This window comes from Phoenix dactylifera, chromosome 2 (genome assembly GCF_051530095.1).
Source record: "Phoenix dactylifera cultivar Ajwa chromosome 2, Ajwa_hap1_PhDact_Kaust_v1.1, whole genome shotgun sequence".
Taxonomy (NCBI): Eukaryota; Viridiplantae; Streptophyta; class Magnoliopsida; order Arecales; family Arecaceae; genus Phoenix; species Phoenix dactylifera.
Window position 1 is genome coordinate 37,777,749 of NC_143191.1, and position 18,967 is coordinate 37,796,715.

The following is an 18,967-nucleotide window of genomic DNA, read 5'->3' on the forward strand; positions in this document are numbered from 1 at the left end:
GAAGAAAAAAAAATCTCTATAGTAGAAACTCTCGAAAGACAAAATACTGGTGAGAAAAAGAGAGATCAGATTATTTTTGAATTAATCTCGGAGGAGCTTATTTATAGACTCTACCCAAAAGACCGAAGAGATGCGATGGTTCTGTAGATACGTAATGTTTCAGAAACATCGTATCTTTTCGGAAATCAACATTCTCTTTCGAAGAGCCATAACTTTTCTAAAAAAAGCATCTCACAAAAAGGCATTTCAAAGCATTTAAAACAACTAAAGATTAAGGGATAAGAAAATTTAATTTTTTTAAATTAAAACTCCAACAATTCCCCACAAGAGATTTAAATTTTTTGAAAATCATAATGTAGAATATCTAGGCAACCTAAACTGTGCAATAAGTGAGGTGTCCCATGAATTTAAACCCCACTTAGTGTTGATAATATCTATCTGAAGGAACCATAGTAGATTAGACCTTGAACTAGATCCTTCGACTTAGACTTTTATTTATCACATACATAGTACGGATTAATTGGGTCTTATGCGGTGAGCGCTATTTAAAAGCCTTGCATTTAGTACCTTAGTTTTTTATGAGAATTTTATTAGGATTAGCCCAAATTTCTAGTCGTGGCCTATACAACAATTCTCACACAGGTAAGTCCTCCATGGGCATTTATGACCTAATATCCTACAGATTTTTTATCTTCGACTTATTAAGAGTATAACTCAACATTTCTGGTATATATTTTTGTCACTGATAAGAGCACTCATCATAGGGATGGGAGGAGATATACTTCGAAAAAATGTGCTATGATATGATCACTCAATCAGTTTTATTTCTACCATATTGTACCTCCTTTATGGGATCTCCAATTGCAGAAGTTGGGTATCCACTGTCGGTGACCAAATTGTAGGCTTATGCCCCATCCCCCTCGATGATTCGAGGACTTCACTCTTAGACAAATTCTTGGTTAATTTATTTGCCAAGTTTTTCTCATACTTGACAAATTCTAAGAAAATGTCATTACTCTGTTTGAGTTTTCTTACAAATTTATGACGAATCTACATATGACGGTTCATCTTGTTGTTAGTACTCTTTTGATTCATAAGTTTTTGAGTTAAATTCTAGATTTTGAAATAAATATAATAAAGAGCAATAATATCAATAAAATTAAATTAATCACACTAAGAAATATAACAAGTAATATAACTTTATAATTTTTGCACGTTTTCCAAAGCAATAGTATGTATTTTGAGCACAACTAATAATATGCATAGTTTTTATGGCAACAATAATTTCTGCACAGCTTTTAAAAATGCATGAGTTTTCTGCACAAATTTTAAAGATTGCAGAAAATTGTTTGTATAGAATTTAAAGCCGTAGAAAATCTGCACGGATTTTAAAGCTGCAGTAATTTTTTATATAGATTTTTAATCTGCAGAAAATTTCTGCACTGTTTTTAAAGATGCAAAAAATTCTGAAAAAATTTTAAATATGTAAAAAATTTTCTGAACAGTTTTTGTCACACCTTCGCCTGCGCAGGCATGTGAGGCACTTAGTGCCCATGTGGGGGCCACATGAGGGGGAACAACAGGCTCCCCTGCCAGATATTGTCCGATTTCGGAGCCCGCACGTGCACGCACGTGCCACCCAGACCCCTCTCCGATTTTGTTTCTTATCCAAAATGCGTTTGCAGGATTTGAAGACACTCGCCTCATATGCCAAGGCTCTGAAACGAGTCTAGCCGATAAACAATTTTTCATTCACCCACCCTCGGGTTAGAGCTGTCCTCGGCTCTGATACCAAATATCACGCCCTCACCTGTGCGGGGCACGTGAGGCACCCAGTGCCCATGTGGGGGCCACATGAGAGGAAAACATGGGGCTCCCCTGCCAAATATTGTCCGATTCTAGGGCCCGCAAGCGCGCACACGCGCCGCTCAAATCCCTCCCCAGTTTTGTTTTCCATCCAAAACGCGTTTGTAGGATTTAGAGACACATGCCTCATATGCCCAGGCTCTGAAACGAGTCTAGACGATGTGGGATCTTTCAGTTTTTAAAGTTGCAGAATCTATTTCAACAATTTTCAGGGCAATATGACTTAAAGATTTTTTTTATTATAAAAAAACCTTCTAAATTAAATTAAGGCTTTTGAATTTCTGTACAATTAAATTAAATCTAATTCTATGCTATAAGATTAAATTTTGATACATATATATATATATATAGCAATTTTTAGTACAACCATGATCACGTTCTTAGAAGAATATCATAAATAATATATTAACATATATTATGGCCAAATTTTCAAGCAAGAACCAGCTTTTCTGTTCACCAATGTAGAGAACAGGCAAAACTCTCATGCTTATGAACTCCAATGTGCTGGAGATGAAAATGCGGTGGCTTCGGCCAAAGTTGCCGAGAAATAGTACGCTGCACTAATGTTGAGCACAACGGAGTAAGGAAGCAATACTAAAGTCCAGCTTTCATTGTTCCTGCTGGACCAAAAGACCCCACAGCTGAGTTGCTAGCTACTGTGTAAACCATGAAGTGATGAAGCTCCCACCATATGCTGCACAAGCTCTTATTATGGTGCTGCACACAGTAGATAAATATCTAAGGGCATGTTTCGTGTGTTTGTTTCTTGATAAGTTAGCGAAATGCCATGTGGAGATTGATGTTGAAAATATCATTTGCATAAATTTTCTGCTACTCTTGCTTGCAATTTCATTTTGCTTGAAAGCAACAAATCTTTGCTATTGAAAACCCTAAAAATTTTACAAACAATCGCATCAAATAGAAAGGTTTCATTATACATGTTGTTCAGTCTAGCTCATTTTTCGTCGTACTTAGAAAACAAAGACAATGCCAAATGGGCCCCAAGTAATTTCCACAATGCTATCAATGTGAAGCTATCTCTTGATAATTGATGTTGGCAAGATACCTGAGTTGGTTGTGGTAGGAAGAAACAGAATTGAATAAAGCTCAAAGCTATCGATGTCGAGTTTAGGTCAACAAAAGGCTGAAGCTTACAGCATTTTCAAGCTGGAAGACAAGCTTAGATATAACCTGACATATCATCAGATGTGTGCATGCACTGAATTGGTGCAGGAGCATGTTAAGCTGATCGAATGAACTCATGGTTAAGAATGCTAACAAATTCTGATCGATTGATTTCTTTGTTGCTAAATTGGAAAATTCAAAACGGTGAGATGCCAAGTTGGTAGGTTGCGGATGCCACACTGGCTGGTATTACAAATTTTGCTGCGTCACAAACCGTTATATAACTTGCCGGGTAAAAGAATTGCATCAAAGAAACAGAAAAACTGGAACCGTTATGAACACATCATGCACAATGGCCATGGGCCTAATACCAAGACGACTAATGGTAACCCTGTTTGGCTTCTGAATACAGATAATCCGAAATAAGTTCTTCTATTCCTTTAAATTCTACTTTATTCTAATTTTTTATAGATCTAAATAAATATCTTATCGAGCACTTATTTTAGATTTATCCACGAATCAAAGATTGCGCGCTGCTGTTTAGGCAAAAGAATCAAAAGATTTTCCATGCCAATGTGGCATGAAAGGATTGATGAAATCCACGTATTGCATGGTTCGCAATTGGTTAAATCCCACATGCACATGACGTATTGGCACCATTGCACAAGAATGCCAATTTAGGTCTCATGTGAGGTGGAAATTTAGTTTCCACTCGAGACCTACCTACAAGATATAGAGGATCTTAAAATTTGCTTCCAAGATTTAAACACCATTCTGTTTATTTATGGCAGGCAAGCTCAAAATGGGAATTTAGTTTGCACCTTGAAGCAAATATTTGTGGATTGTTGCGTCCGAGATTACTTGTGTATTTTATATTTTGATTCACACGGATGTATTTTTACTAGGTAGATTTAATAAAATCTGATTTTATTTAAAAAAACCAATATTAAACTATATATATGCTAAAATTATATGTTTCTTCTTTCTTCTTCTTTTTGCCAAGAATGCTAGGACCAGATATTTCTCTTTTTTTTTTAATTCTTGTAGACTGTGGATGGGTAAATTAGTGATTGCAAGGATTATTGGTCTAACATCATCTCTTTGCTCCTTGTCAACTGATGGCATGCTCTACAAAATTGAAAAAAGAAGAAAGGGATGGCCCAAGCCTTCTCAGATTTCATTAAATTATTAAGTAGATAAAATTAATATTCACAACATCATTTTTTTATTTGTACTGGTACTATTTTGGTAGAAAATTAGTTTCGGGTATCAACATTTGATACTCTCTCCATACGGAGTTTTGATTCGTCACTGTACAGTACAATGAACCATGAATAAAATCATTACAAATTTTTTAAAAAATAAAAAATAAGTAGATGCTTATAAAAGAGTTTTAATTTGAGGATATAACTTTAGTATGTTTGCCTTCCAATTTGCTGACCAAATAGAGAAAAAGTTGAGCCACCCAAGTGCAATTCTATCACATCCAGTGTTGGAATGCTAAAAAAAGATTGTGCATATTTTGTAAATTTTCGGCTTCACCGTTGTCAAAGGTTCTTTATTGCTCTGTTGACTAACGGAACGTTTTACACCACAATCCCAGAAAATTCCAAGAAGCGCTACACACATCCACTTCTATTGTTGTCCAAAGGTGGTCATCTATCCTCAGTAAAATGGTGTCCAATTTGAACCATAGAATTTATATCTTTTCCTTTAATCGATTGAATTTGGTGCGCATACTAATTCATCTTATCTGCCTTCCAGACCAGTTGAATCCAAAAAATAGAACATCCAAGCAATAACTTCGACACCGATCCAAAAGACTCAAGATCCTTTACGATATATGATTTGCATTGTAGAGTATTGTGCAGCGCTCAATGGCCATCATCAGAAGATGAACGACCATCAACAGCGACATGTAAGATTATCTTATTTGGTAGCCATCCATTTTCTGATGATGGTTATTAACCATTGTACATTACTTTAGGGTACAAATCATGCACTGCAAAAAAAATTCTGCCGTACTTGAGACATTGAGAGAATGCTCATAGTCCACAAAACTCCTCTTCTCTGTTGCTCTACCCTCATCTCAACCCTGAACCAACCTAGAAAGAGCAGACCGCTCTCCTCACGCTTGCCTTGCCTAGCCTTTTCTAAGCTCTTCTAGCTACATCGATAACCCAAAATTCAGTTTTAGACATCTGCTAGAAACAATCCTGTCAAGACTTGCGAATCTAATCTAACTATTTAAAAGAGGAGATGACAGATGATATTAAGCACAAATCATATCGAAATGGACAGCAATCCATTAAAATATATATATATACATCCCAAACTTTATGTATATATATGTACATATAAATATACACACAGACAAGAAAAGAGCCAAAAAGTGTAAGAAAAAAAGGTCCATCTATTTTTGGCCTCTGTGGGCTCTACTCCGCAACTTCTTCAATGGTGCTCAACCTTGCTTTGAAAGGCCGGCCAGGGCGTACCATTCTCGCCCTCGTCGGAGCGCTGCCCGTCGTCTTCCTTGCGTTGTCCTCGTTAAATCTTTCGATCCCCTGGAATCCACCATTTCCATCTCCATCTCCCTCTTCCAAAACCATGACCGGCCTGACTCGAATCCTCCGCTTCCGTCCCCGCCTCTGGTCCGGCGCAGAGGAGAGAGCTGTGCCAGCCTTGATCGCCAAAGCCGCCATGTCCGAGCCCGAGAGAGGGTACTCGAGCTTTGCGACGGGGAGCACGAAGTATATCTGACCCGGCCGGAGGGAGTCGCCGAGATCCAGCGCCGGGATGTAGGCGTCGAAGAAGAGCCCGTCGGAGCTGCAGAGGAAGCAGGAAGGGAGGTCGGTGCCGAGGACTTCGGACACCGTCATGGGAGCAGAGTACTCCCTTAGACCGCCATCCAAAGCGATGACTTTGGCTGTGGGCTTCCGGCGGATGGAGAAGTCTCTAGTGCTGGAAGAGAAGCAGAGCCCCATGAATTACTACCACCTAGCGAGGAAGCTATAGAGGTTTTTTAGGCAGTGCTGCTTAGCGAGTAAGGGATAGAGGCTTCTTTTGTAACGAGGAATGGAGGGTCGAGCGAGGATGGAACTTAGCAGGACTAACGAGAGAGATTTATATGAGAGAACTTGGAGAAGGAAATATAGGAAAGTAAGGGAGAAACCAAGAGGAACAAATCTGGGGGAAAAAAGGTGCGCGTGGGTGGAAAAAAGGTGCGCGTGGAAAGAGGAAGGGAAAGAGCGAGGTGTCCGTGTCTCCATGCGCCGCTCGTTTTACTTTACGGCGTGTGGGCCAACTAGAATTTGTTACACGCTTATGGTTAGCCCCATTCGCACCGTCAATGTATATATAAAAAAATTTTGTTGGCCGAGAGAGAAATTTTGGAGACTTCGATCTCAGGTCAGACCGACCTCTGCAACTTTGGGCTAGCTGACCTCTTTGATCTCGGAATAAGCCGATTTTAGATGTCTTCGGCCCAACGACCTACAACTTTAGCGGCCCGTAGTCATGGCAGCACCATGACATGTGCTTCATCAACACTGTCCGCCCCCATGCAGACTGGCTCTCACGCCATGGATGTATTAGCGATTGTTATCTAGTCATCATTGCACGCCATGTTATTTTAGGTACCCGAGGGACCTTAGGTAAGGTAATCAGAAGCAATATACGCATATTATGTATAAAATATGACTTACAGAGCCACCCTCTACTAAAAGTTTCTCCCTTTCATACTGTTGCCTCGTTATTCTGACTTAAACATTGGAAGGTTCTCCGTTGAAAATTCTTCGGCAAGCGAACTTCTTGCAGGCCACCAGTTGAGGAGACTAGCACCCCATGCATCAACCAGCCTGCTTTGCTCGCCTTCGATCGACCCCAAAAAATCCGAGCTCCACTACCACCTTAGTTCGGATTCGGCGGCAAACAGACCGGATCCACCACATCATCTATGGACCAGTCCAACTAGAGGCTAATACGTATAAAACGCCAAAGTGGGGATGAAAAGGCTCCACGGTTTCAGTCTGTTCTCTCTAGCTCTCTCTTTCTCCTTCTTCCCTAACAAGAAACCTCCACACAGAGATAGGAGGGGGCCACCCGAGACCGTGCCATCCGTGAACGGAGCCCTTCTCCAGCATTCCTTTCTCGTTTGCTTCATTGACTCCCATAGTCGAGCCCAAAAGCATAACGCCCAAACTTATCCATATATCCACAAATCATTCCCTCTTTTATGACCGTAGCAAAACCTTCCTAATTTGGCATCATATATTTCCTCAAATCATTATCTTCAGCGGCTGATAATGGTTGATCTCAAGGATCTTAGTAGATTTTGGTAAGATCGTGCATCGATGATCTGATCTCATATTGTTACACACACTGTATTCTTCTATCTCCAATCTGAGTTTTTTCTTTAGATCTTTCATCAAAATTGTTTTTCGATAAAGTTCTGTTTAACATTTAACCTGTTTGAAATATTTGGGAAAGAAGAGAAAAATAAGAGAAAAAAAGAGAGGGAAAAAGTGATTTATTTCTCTGTGTTTTTTCTTTACATTCGGTACATCTCAGGAGTTATATATACTTGTGTACAGACTCCATACATGAAATATTATAGGTGATACAGGCTATCATGTGATCCCCAAAATCACTATAATAAAATTATGCTAACAAAAGAAACTGATGTAAGTTTACACAGAATCACGCTGATAAAAAAAAATATTATGAGTAATGCAAATTGTTACGTAATTCCTAAAATTATTCTAACATCTTCTCTCAAACTCAAGATGGTACTATGTGTCAACTTGAGTTTGGAAACTTGATCACGAATGTACCGAAAAACTGATTGATTTGTTTGACTAATGTGATAGATTGACTTGTCTATCAATATGGTTGATTGGCTTACCTGATAATGTGGCAGCGAGTAGACACAAAGAAGATGACAGTTGTAGCGAGGACAGATCTCAGAGAGAAGGCAACCAAAGCTCAACGATGCTCGTAAACGAAAGCATCATGGAAGAAGAGCAAGAGACCTCAAACTTGATGACGAAAAGAGTCGGGGGCAACAAATAAAATTGGAGATTGAGGACTGGAATGGCATGCCTCCATGATGGAGAGCAGGACCGTGCCTAACGAGTTCACCTTTGCCAAGTTTCTGACAGTACGGTGTGGCATGTTTGAGAGCGGGACTGTGCCTATCGAGTTCATCTTCGCCAAGCTTCTAACAGTACGGTGTGGCGTGCTTCTCCTGCATGATCGAAAGCGAGATCGCATCTACTGACTTCACCTTTGCCAAGCTTCTGATGGCATGATGTGGCGCACTGCTCCATGCTCACCTAGTCTTCTGGGGTTTAGAGCGGGACCGTACCTACCAAGTTTACCTTCACCAAGCTTTTGATGGTATGGTATGGCATGCTGTTCTATGCTCACCTGATACTCTAGAGTTTGGAGCGGGACTGCACCTACCAAGTTTATCTTCGCCAAGCTTATGAAGGTATGGTGTGGCGTGCGCCGCCGCCTCTATGGAGGAACAGAAGCACCGAAAGCGGGTGCTCAAAGAGCTTAACTCCCTCATCTTCAAAGGAATAGGAGCGTCGAAAGTGGGTGCTTAGAGAGCTTAACTCCCTCATATCCGGAGGAATAGGATTGGGGAGGAGGAAGTCACCGACATGGAGGAATAAGAGCACTGGAAGCGGGTGCTCAAGGAGCTAAACTCCCTTATCTCTGGTGGCACCGGTATGTCTCTGCCTGACACGACTGTGGAGGAGGTCACCGGCGATCATAGACTACACTACCAAGGATATGTAGAGAACTCGACGCGATGGACGAATTTGAGGGGTGGAATCAGATCAGTCTGGAACTCTGTGAAATCAACATTCGGGGCACCATCAAACCTCAAGGAGGCAGGCAGAGGAGAAATCACCTGAGAGACCCGGCGATTGAGGTTGGTGCAGGTGGGGCACTCAATGTCAAGAGAACGCCTGCAGATGTCATAGATGGCCTCATTATCAAGGAGAACAGCAACATTAGTGTGCTCGAGGAGTGAGTGGGTTGATAGAACACTATTGTATAGCTCAACAGCAGGGGTAGAGACCTGGGGTGAGGGGTACACGGTGAACCCGAGCTTTGACTTCTTGCCAGAGTCAAGAGACAAGCTAGCGTTCGAGGAGAAGAGAGCCAAGGCCCGAGCTAGTCCCTCCACCAACAACATTGAAGACAAGGAAGCCTTGGAGGCCAGTGCAGTTGTCAGCTAGCTTCCGAATTCGATCAAGGTATAGAGATCGCCAATCTCCTTGCCAATGGTGTAGTGGCCACGGGCAAAGTTGTTAGCAGCATTTTCTTTGCCATTAATGAGCTGTTCCAGGTCCCCCCCTTCTTCATGGAGCAGCATCCGCACACCGCCCTTGATGAAGAGGAACCTGTGGCCGAACCTGTCCACCGTCGCGATGGACACGAGGGCCGCCCCCACGTTGACGAGACCGGTGATGACGGCCGACATGAGCGACGCGTTGTCCCCGAAGCCGATGATCTTGAAGAGCATCGGCACGTAGAACATGATGATGCCGGTGAGCTGCTGGAATCTCGGGATGAAAAGCACCATCACGAACTGCCGGCGGTAGTTCTTCTTCCAGGGGTGCCGCACCTATGGTCATGATACCGACGGGAACCGCAACGAGCGCGAGGGAGATGCGCCGCCCGTACCTGCCCTTGATCTTGTTGGTGTCGTAGTTGACAAGGTTCGCGATCAGGATGTCGATGGTCGTGGCAAGCTGGAAGCCGATGTTGAGAGCTCCTCGGAGCTTCGGCGGGGCCATCTCTGAGAGATGGAGGGGGACGGCCTGGTTCGCGAAGCCGATACCGACGCCGAGCAGGATGCGGCCGATGATGAGCATCGCCACGTTTACGGCGGCACTTTAGCAATATATAGTATAAATAAACAAATAAATCTATTAATTCAATTAATGGAAAATCTTAAAGAGAATAATATACATGCATATTATTCGGCATCCAAATAATTTTATTTCAATACAAAATAAATCTAATCTAGCACAAAATAAATCTATGCATTTAATAAATTTATATCATAAAATTTTAAATCCTACAAATCTACTAATATTAAATTAAAAATAAAAGTAGAAGAAAGTAGCCTGATTGAAGACAGGTCGAAGCGCGTAGACGCTGTCCCATAGAAGTATTTGCCCCCACGTAGGGTCTCCCAGCAATCTTTCTCGGAGATACGACGACCCTACAACTTCTTCTTCGGCACGTCTCGGAAGAAGCCAAAGGGAATCCGATCGGACTTGCAGATCCAGCAAAGAGCGGAATGAAAAGAACTAAATAAACTGAATGAAAATGTAAAAACAAAATTCGGAAGTGGCTAAGAGGAAGAAGAATTTTTCCACTATTTTTTTCAAATATTTCGTGTTAGAAAAGAGATGAAGTCAAGGGGTTTATATAGGGATTTTTGCAGGAGCAATATGGTAATTTTGCGGACGCATCCACGCATTCCGCGGACGCGTCCGCGTCCTTCATGCGGAATGTTTGCAACGTGCGCACGCGGGCGCTGGCTCAATACCAAAAACGCCCAACGAACATTTTATTTTTCAAACACGCACGCGGCCCGAGATTCTGCCGCGTACGCATTTAATTCTTCCTTTAGCGCCCGGCCGTTTCCAAATCCAAATGCGACAGCGGAATTAAATTCCGCGACGCTGGCACCTGTTGGTGCCAGCGAGGGAGTGCTCAGGCGCACGCGGGCATAAATCCCAATGGGCCCCGTGCATTAATTTTTCCATCAATCCCCCACAAAAAATTAATTTTAAAATAATTTTAAAATCAAAACAAAATGCTGGATATCTTATATTATGTAATAGGTGTAGGTACCTTTCAATTTGAACCTTCACTTAGTGACAATTGATTACATCTGTGGAGCCAAGGTGGTCTTAACCTTGAACCTCGGTCCATGGCTCAGATTAAATCAACAGCACACGTAATATAGCCCGATCTGAGTTATAAGCGGGTTGCGCTATTATGGCCATGCGCAGATATCTTTAATGTGCTTTTTAGGAAATCGCGCATTTTCCATAATCGCGGCCTCATGATTACACATATAGGTGAGTCCTAATAAGGAAGCTAGCAAGGAAGCTCCTGCCTCTTGGGTTTCGAACTCATTAAGAGTTATACAAACGAACTCATCCTACCGCTTGCTTTTATGAGCACTAGCGCCATAGGTATGAGGAAAACATGAAATAGTGCTCCTCTTAGTCACACTCCGGTTTGTTTTTACCCATTGAACCTTGCAAGTTGAGTTCCCATTGTGGTGATCTATCTTTATGGGCTAAGCCCCATCCTCCTCGACGACTCTAGAATCACTGTTCTAGATAAACCTTTTGTAAGCTGATCAATCAAATTGTTTTCTGATTTTACAAAATTTAAAGCAATAACATTATTTTTCAATTTATATCTTAATGATTTATGACGTACTTTTAAGTGCCTGTTCATTTTTACATTAGCATTTTCTTAGTTGCATTTATCTATTGCAGATTTACAATCACAATGTAAGGAGACAGGTGGTAAAGGTGACTCATCTACAGGAAGGTCTATTAGTAGATCTTTGAGCCACTCAGCCTCAGTGCTAGTGGTGTCTAAAGCTATCAGTTCAGACTCCATGGTACTCCTGGATATTAAGGTTTGTTTGGTGGATTTCCAAGACACAGCAGCACCTCCTAGGAGAAAGACGTATCATGTGGTGGATTTAACATCTAGGGTATCGCTGAACCAGTTGGCATCACTATAGCCTTCTAGAACAGCAGGAAACCCACTAAAGTGCAAACTATAGGACTTGGTACCCTTAAGATACCTGAGGATCCTCTCTAATACTGTCCAGTGATCTCTATTTGGATTAATAGTATATCTACTAAGTCTATTTACAGCATATGCTATGTCTGGCCTGGTGTAGTTTGTTAGAAATCCTAGTGAGCCTATGATTTGAGCATATAGGCTTTGAAGGACAGGAGTTCTCAAGTTCTTCTTAAGATGAGTAGAGAGATCAAATGGAGTAGAGACAGGCTGACAATCGGAATAATTAAATTTATTGAGTATCTTGTCAACATAATGACTTTGGGATAACTCAATACTATTTGCACTTCTAATTATTTTGGTATTTAAAATTAAGTCAGCTTGTCCCAAGTCTTTCATATCAAACTTATGACTTAAAAATTGTTTTACTTCATCAATTATCTGAAAATTTGTTCCAAAGATCAGTATATCATCTACATAGAGGCACAAGATCACAAATTTGTATCCAACTCTCTTGTGGTATACACATTCGTCTATACTATTGATTTCAAATCCAAATGTCAGTATGGTTTCATCAAATTTCAAGTGTCATTGCTTGGGTGCTTGTTTAAGACCATAAAAAGATCTGACTAGTCTGCAAACTTTATTTTCTTGGCCTAGGGTTTTAAATCCCTCTGGCTGGTCCATATAAATTTTTTCATTTAAGTCTCCATTTAGAAAAGCTGTCTTAACATCCATCTGATGAATCACTAATCTATGAATGGAGGCTAATGCTATAAGGACCCTAATAGTAGTAATCCTAGCTACAGGTGCATAAACATAAAAGAAATCTACCCCAGGTCTTTGAGTAAAACCCTTGGCAACTAATTTAGCCTTAAATTTATCTACAGAGCCATCAGGCCTAAGTTTCTTCTTAAAAATCCATTTGCACCCTATAGTTTTACAACCAGGAGGAAGATCAGTCAATTCCCAAGTATGATTTTGGATAATTGATTGCATCTCATTATCCACAGCTTCTCTCCAAAAAGGAAAATCCAAGAATTTCATTGCGTCCTCAAAGGTAGTTGGAGAGTCCTCTATAAGAAAAGTATAGAAGTCATCTCCAAATGTTTTCTCTACCCTAGATCTCTTACTCCTTCTAGGTTCTGCTTCTACTTCTACTTCACTTGTCCTTATTCTACTAGAGCTACTAGTTATACCACTATCTACTCTAGTCTTAAGTGGAAAGGTGTCTTCAAAATATGTTGCATCTCTGGCATCTATGATGGTGTTGTTACTAATATCACTTTCTTCTGAATTAATCATCAGAAATCTATTGGCATTACTATTGGCTGCATAACCTATGAATATAGCATCCACTGTTTTAGGTCCTATTTTCTTTCTTTTAAAATCAGGTATTTTCACTTTTGCCAAGCACCCCCACACTTTCAAATAGCTAAGATTAGGTTTTCTATGTTTCCAAACTTCATATGGGGTCAGATCATTATTTTTAGAGGGAATCCTATTAAGGATATAACAGGCTGAAACTAGAGCTTCCCCCCACAAATTCTCTAGCACTCCTGAGCTTATAAGTATAGAGTTCACCATATCCATTAGAGTCCTATTCTTCCTTTCTGCTACTCCATTTGATTGGGGAGAATATGGAGCAATCACTTCATCAATGATTCCATGATCTTCACAAAATTAAGTTATCTCATTAGATGTATATTCACCTCCCCGATCTGATCTAAGGATTTTAATTTTCTTTTTTTGTTGGTTCTCAGCTTCGATCTTAAAAATTTTAAATTTGCTGAGGACCTCATCCTTGGTTTTAATTAGGTAGATATAACAGAACTTGGATAGATCATCTATGAATGTTACAAAGTATCTGTTACCTCCCCTAGAAGTTCTACCAGAGTCACAAACATCACTATGGATCAACTCTAATAGATCTGAATCCCTATTAACGGATTTAAAAGGCTTCCTAGGGAGTTTGGCTTCTACACAAATTTGACATTTCTCATGGTTCTTAAGATCACTTTTTGGTATTAGATTTAGGTTCATAAGTTATTTAATTGAATTATAATTTACATGACCTAATCTACCATGCCAAATAGAAGGGGGTTCTATATTCATAATCAAAGGATTTTCATTTATTGAAGGAGCTATTACATTCAACTTGAACAATCCTTCACTAAGGAATCCTTTTCCAATAAACATTACACCATGAGAAATTACAACCTTATTGGACTCAAAAACAAGACGAAAGCCTTGCTGGACAAGCAAGGAACTACTAATGAGATTTCTCCTAACAACTGAAACATGTTGGACGTCGTGCAGGGACAGAACTTTTCCAGATGTAAGCTTTAAGTCCACACGTCCTACTCCTAGCACACGCACTTCCGAGCTGTTTGCCATGATCACAGCTCCTCTACTTGAGATCTAGTAAGAAGAAAACCAAGAGCGATCCGAACAAATATGAATACCAGCTCCGGTATCAATCCACCAATCAAATGCTTGTAAAGTCATGTTAACTTCAGGAGTGAAGGAAACAGACCTGAAAGCTGTCTCAGAGAAGCCAGCGCCGGAAGTCACCATGTTGACTTGAGCATTGGATGTGTGTGGACCCTTCTTCTTAAATTGAAGAGGTGCAGTCTTCTTATAGAAGCACTGGGGAGACAAATGGTTGGTCCGACCACACACATAACAGAAACGAGCACCATCTTCCTCTTTCTTCTTCTTCTGCTCCTGGGATTGAATAGGCTTCCCATTGTAGTGGTGGTTAGGGTTTCTAGGGTTGTAGGATTTCTTTTTGAAATTCTTACGGAAGGGTCGGTTCTGATTTTTCTTAGGAGGGGCCTCAACATTATATGCATTATTCTTGGGTCTAGTAGTGGTATTACTCCTGAGCCTGTGCTGCTCTTCAATCCTAATGGAGTTCAAGACTTGGGTTAGGGTGAGAACTCCCTGGGTATGGCTCAGGGTCTTAGCAAAATCAGACCAGAAAGTAGGTAGTTTATCTATCAGACAGGCTACCTGGAATGATTCATCCAAATTTGTTCCATTAGCCCTAAGCTGGTATATCAGGGTTTCAAAATCATGGATCTGGTCATTCATAGGCTTTGAGTCCACCATCCTAAAATTATTGAAGTTGGAGGCCTTGAACCTCTTTAACCCAGCATCATCAAGACCATATTTGCTATTTAGGGTGTCCCAGAGTTCTTTAGCACTCTTAGCTGTGTAATAGATATCATACAGCCTCTCAGAAAGAGCACCAAGGATTCTATGGATACAATGATAATCTATCTCATCAGGTGTCCTAGAGGGTGTGCTAGTGGAGGCAGAATGTTCAGTGTTGGAAGAGGTAGTTGGGTTGGATTCGTTATCAACTTCGGTAGTACTTTCACCTATGGATGAGATTAACCCTAATGTGGTGAGCCAGAATCGCATTTGGTTCTGCCACCTCCTAAAGTTATAGCCATCAAATTTTTCAAGTTTGGCACTAAGGTGGTCACTAGTGTTTGAGGCCATAGGATCAGGGTTACAGAATAGAGACAGTAACCTGATTAAAGACAAAAAATTTATATCAAAAGATTGCACTAATATTTATATTGAACTTTGGATGTCTAATTGATATATCCAAAAAAAACTAATAGCCAGATCAGCTCCAGATCAGTGGTGGAGCACTAGACTCACTTAAGTACTAGCCTTTCTTAGGCACGTATACCTTTTTGACAAGCTTTTCTTAGACACTATTAGTTAGTGGATATAATCACTAGAAATCATAAAAATTCAATATTTAAAATAACCTAAATGCAAATCTAAATGGATTAACTAGTTTTTGAATTTTTCGTTTGAATTTTTCGAATTAGTTACAATTGATCACTAAATTTAATGCTAACAAAAAAATATTGTAATTGAAATTTAATTTATCAATTCAATGAATTATATATATTATAATTTATTTATTTTTTTACTAGAATAATTGATTAGTAATTTTGTGGTAGCAAATCAATTATTGTAATTAAGATGTCAATTCAATGAATTAAAAGACTTATTTCTTTATTAGAATAATTGATTGAGATTTAATAAGTCAATTCAATGAATTATAAGATTTATTTCTTTATTAGAATAATTGATTGAGATCTAATAAGTCAATTCAATAAATTATAAGATTTATTTCTTTATTAGAATAATTGATTGAGATCTAATAAGTCAATTCAATAGATTAATTATTATGTATCAACCAATTTTCGAATTTTTCGTTTGAATGGGATCTGAAAATTACTCCTTGAGGAGTCCAAATGGAGGTATAATAAACCTCTTGGAGGTTAACCAAATTATTACCTCTTTAGAATAATTTATTATTAATGATGTGCTAACAAAAATAATTATTGCAATTAAAATCTAATATGCCACAATTGTAATAAAGAATTTAATTAATTATATATTACTAAAAAAATAAAAATAAATACTTCTTTGGATTGTTAGCAATATATCATATAAATAAACAAATAAATCTATTAATTCAATTAATGAAAAATCTTAAAGGGAATAATATACATGCATATTATGCAGCATCCAAATAATTTTATTTCAATGCAAAATAAATCTAATCTAGCACAAAATAAATCTATGCATTTAATAAATTTATATCATAAAATTTCAAATCCTACAAATCTACTAATATTAAATTAAAAATAAAAGTAGAAGAAAGTAGATCCAGCAAAGAACGGAATGAAAAGAACTAAATAAACTGAATGAAAATGTAAAAACAAAATTCGGAAGTGGCTAAGAGGAAGAAAAATTTTTCCAGAATTTTTTCACTATTTTTCTCAAATTTTTCGTGTTAGAAAAGAGATGAAATCAAGGGGTTTATATAGGGATTTTTACAGGAGCAATATGGTAATTTTGCGGACGCGTCCACGCATTCCGCGGACGCATCCGCGTCCTTCACGCGGAACGTTTGCAACATGCGCACGCGGGCGCTGGCTCAATACCAAAAACGCCCAACAAACGTTTTATTTTTCAAACACGCACGCGGCCCGAGATTCTGCCGCGTACGCATTTAATTCTTCCTTTAGCGCCCGGCCGTTTCCAAATCCAAATGCGACAGCGGAATTAAATTCTGCGACGCTGGCACCAACGGGTGCCAGCGAGGGAGTGCTCAGGCGGACGCGGGCGTCAATCCCAGTGGGCCCCGTGCATTAATTTTTCCATCAGGCACCGTTCAGAGCAGAGCCGATGAGGAAGGCCACCCTGTCGCACAACATGGCAACGGTGTTCGGGAGGGGGAGGATGGTGCAGCGCATACGCAGGTCAGGGCCGACATCTCTTTCCGATGGCGATAGAGATGAAGAAAAAGATAGATTTCTCTCATATTTGAAGAAGAGGCTTTGAGAGCCATCAAGACTGGAGTCCCTGCCATCCCCCAAATGAGCTAGAAGAAACGGAGAATCTATGTGTGACCATACCACAATAAAGACAGAAGAAATGGTAGCAGTAGTTTATGTAATCGGTAGCTCTAATACCATGTTGAAATATTCGGAGAAGAAGAGAAAAATAAGAGAAAAAGAGAGAGAGGAAAAGTGATTTATTTCTTTGTGTTTCTTATTCATATTCGGTACATCTCAGAAGTTATATATACTTGCATACAAACTTCATATATAAAAAAATATTATAGATGATACATGCTGTCATGTGATCTCTAAAATCACTCTAACAAAATTATGCTAACAAAAAAAACTAATATAAGTTGATACAGAATCACGCTGATAAAAAAAAAAAAATATTATGAGTGATGCAAGTTGTTATGTAATTTCTAAAATTATTCTAACATAACAATTGATTGTTTTTTTAATTTTTGTTTTAAAAAGGGTTTTCATTGGGTGGAACAAGGAATTGAAGCGATGATGAGTTTAGATTAGAGGTGTGGGCAGCAGCGAGTGTATCAATCATCTCGCCGCGAGCCTTTCCCCGTTATTAAACGACTTTTTCCCACTGAGCTCCCAATTCCACCTTTGAGCAATCCTTTCTTGGGTCGAGTTACTTTAGTTTCATAATTGTAGTTCACGGCTTTTCTTTGGAGATTTATCTCCATTCTGGTCTAGATGCCTCGCTTTAGCAGGCAATGGTTCGAAGGGGGAGCCGGAGTGAATGGAGAGAACGGACGGAACGGAGCAAACAGGGCCTCTTTTCACGCTGTGGAGCGCTTTTCCCTCTGCTTTGGCTTTTATTATTATTATTATTATTATTATGCTGAACTCTGGCTGGTATGGCCCATGGATTGATGTGGTGGATCTGATCCAACTAATAATTTTTCATATGACTGAAATGCAGAGTGGGAGAACTTTTAGCTTTTTCGTGTTACCAAATTAATTATGAATATGATGCGGCAATGAGATTGCAATTAAAAGAAAATAATGACAGTGGTTAATTAAAAGAAAATAATTAAAAGAAATTATTAGATGGATCGGATCAAATCCTAGGACGTATGGTTGACAACAGGATGAATTCTCATTTTAGTTTTGATCCTGAAGAGTTCAAATACAAAGAAGGATAATACGGCGAGTGACTATTGGCCCGTGTAGAGGCATTCTCTAAATTTTATTGAGAAAGTGCACGTTCATGGTGTCTTTAGTCCTTCTATTTCCTGTCGGTCTTATGTTCTTCCTCCACCATCCCAAGGAAAACGATATCTTTGTGGATCAAAAACAAGTTCACGTTAGGTTTTACAAATTTAGAAGGACAAACCAAATTCATGATATCCCACTCATTGTGACAATTATATATTTAACTTATAGTTGGAGGTAGAATGAGATAGAATATCACAAAAAATTTACTTGTTAGCAAGAGTACCGTTTTCATTAACCAGGAATTCTACAAAACTTGCCTTGATATGCTTGCAAGCAGCCTCTAGATATTTATCGTGTTTTTTTTTTGTGTGTGTTTGCGTGTGTGGAGATATGCATCATTGATTGCATCAAAGGATTGGGATATCTTGTGAAATCATTCTTTCTACATGCAATTCAAAGCAATTTATGGAGCACTCGTGAAATAAAAAACTTAATTCACTGGACGGTGCAGTGAACCTGCTTCCTATTGCAATGACTAGTCTGAATGGATTGTTCAATCAAATATGGAGAGCACTTGGTAGTCTGAATGACTACCTGAGGTGCAAGTTGGTTGACCTAGTATGCAC

At 39.4% G+C, this 18,967-nt stretch overlaps 1 pseudogene; it reads right to left on the minus strand.

The window, feature by feature from the left end:
- Positions 1-8,779: 8,779 nt before the first annotated feature.
- Positions 8,780-9,881, minus strand: LOC149768303 (tubulin alpha-2 chain pseudogene; annotated as a pseudogene).
- Positions 9,882-18,967: the final 9,086 nt, after the last annotated feature.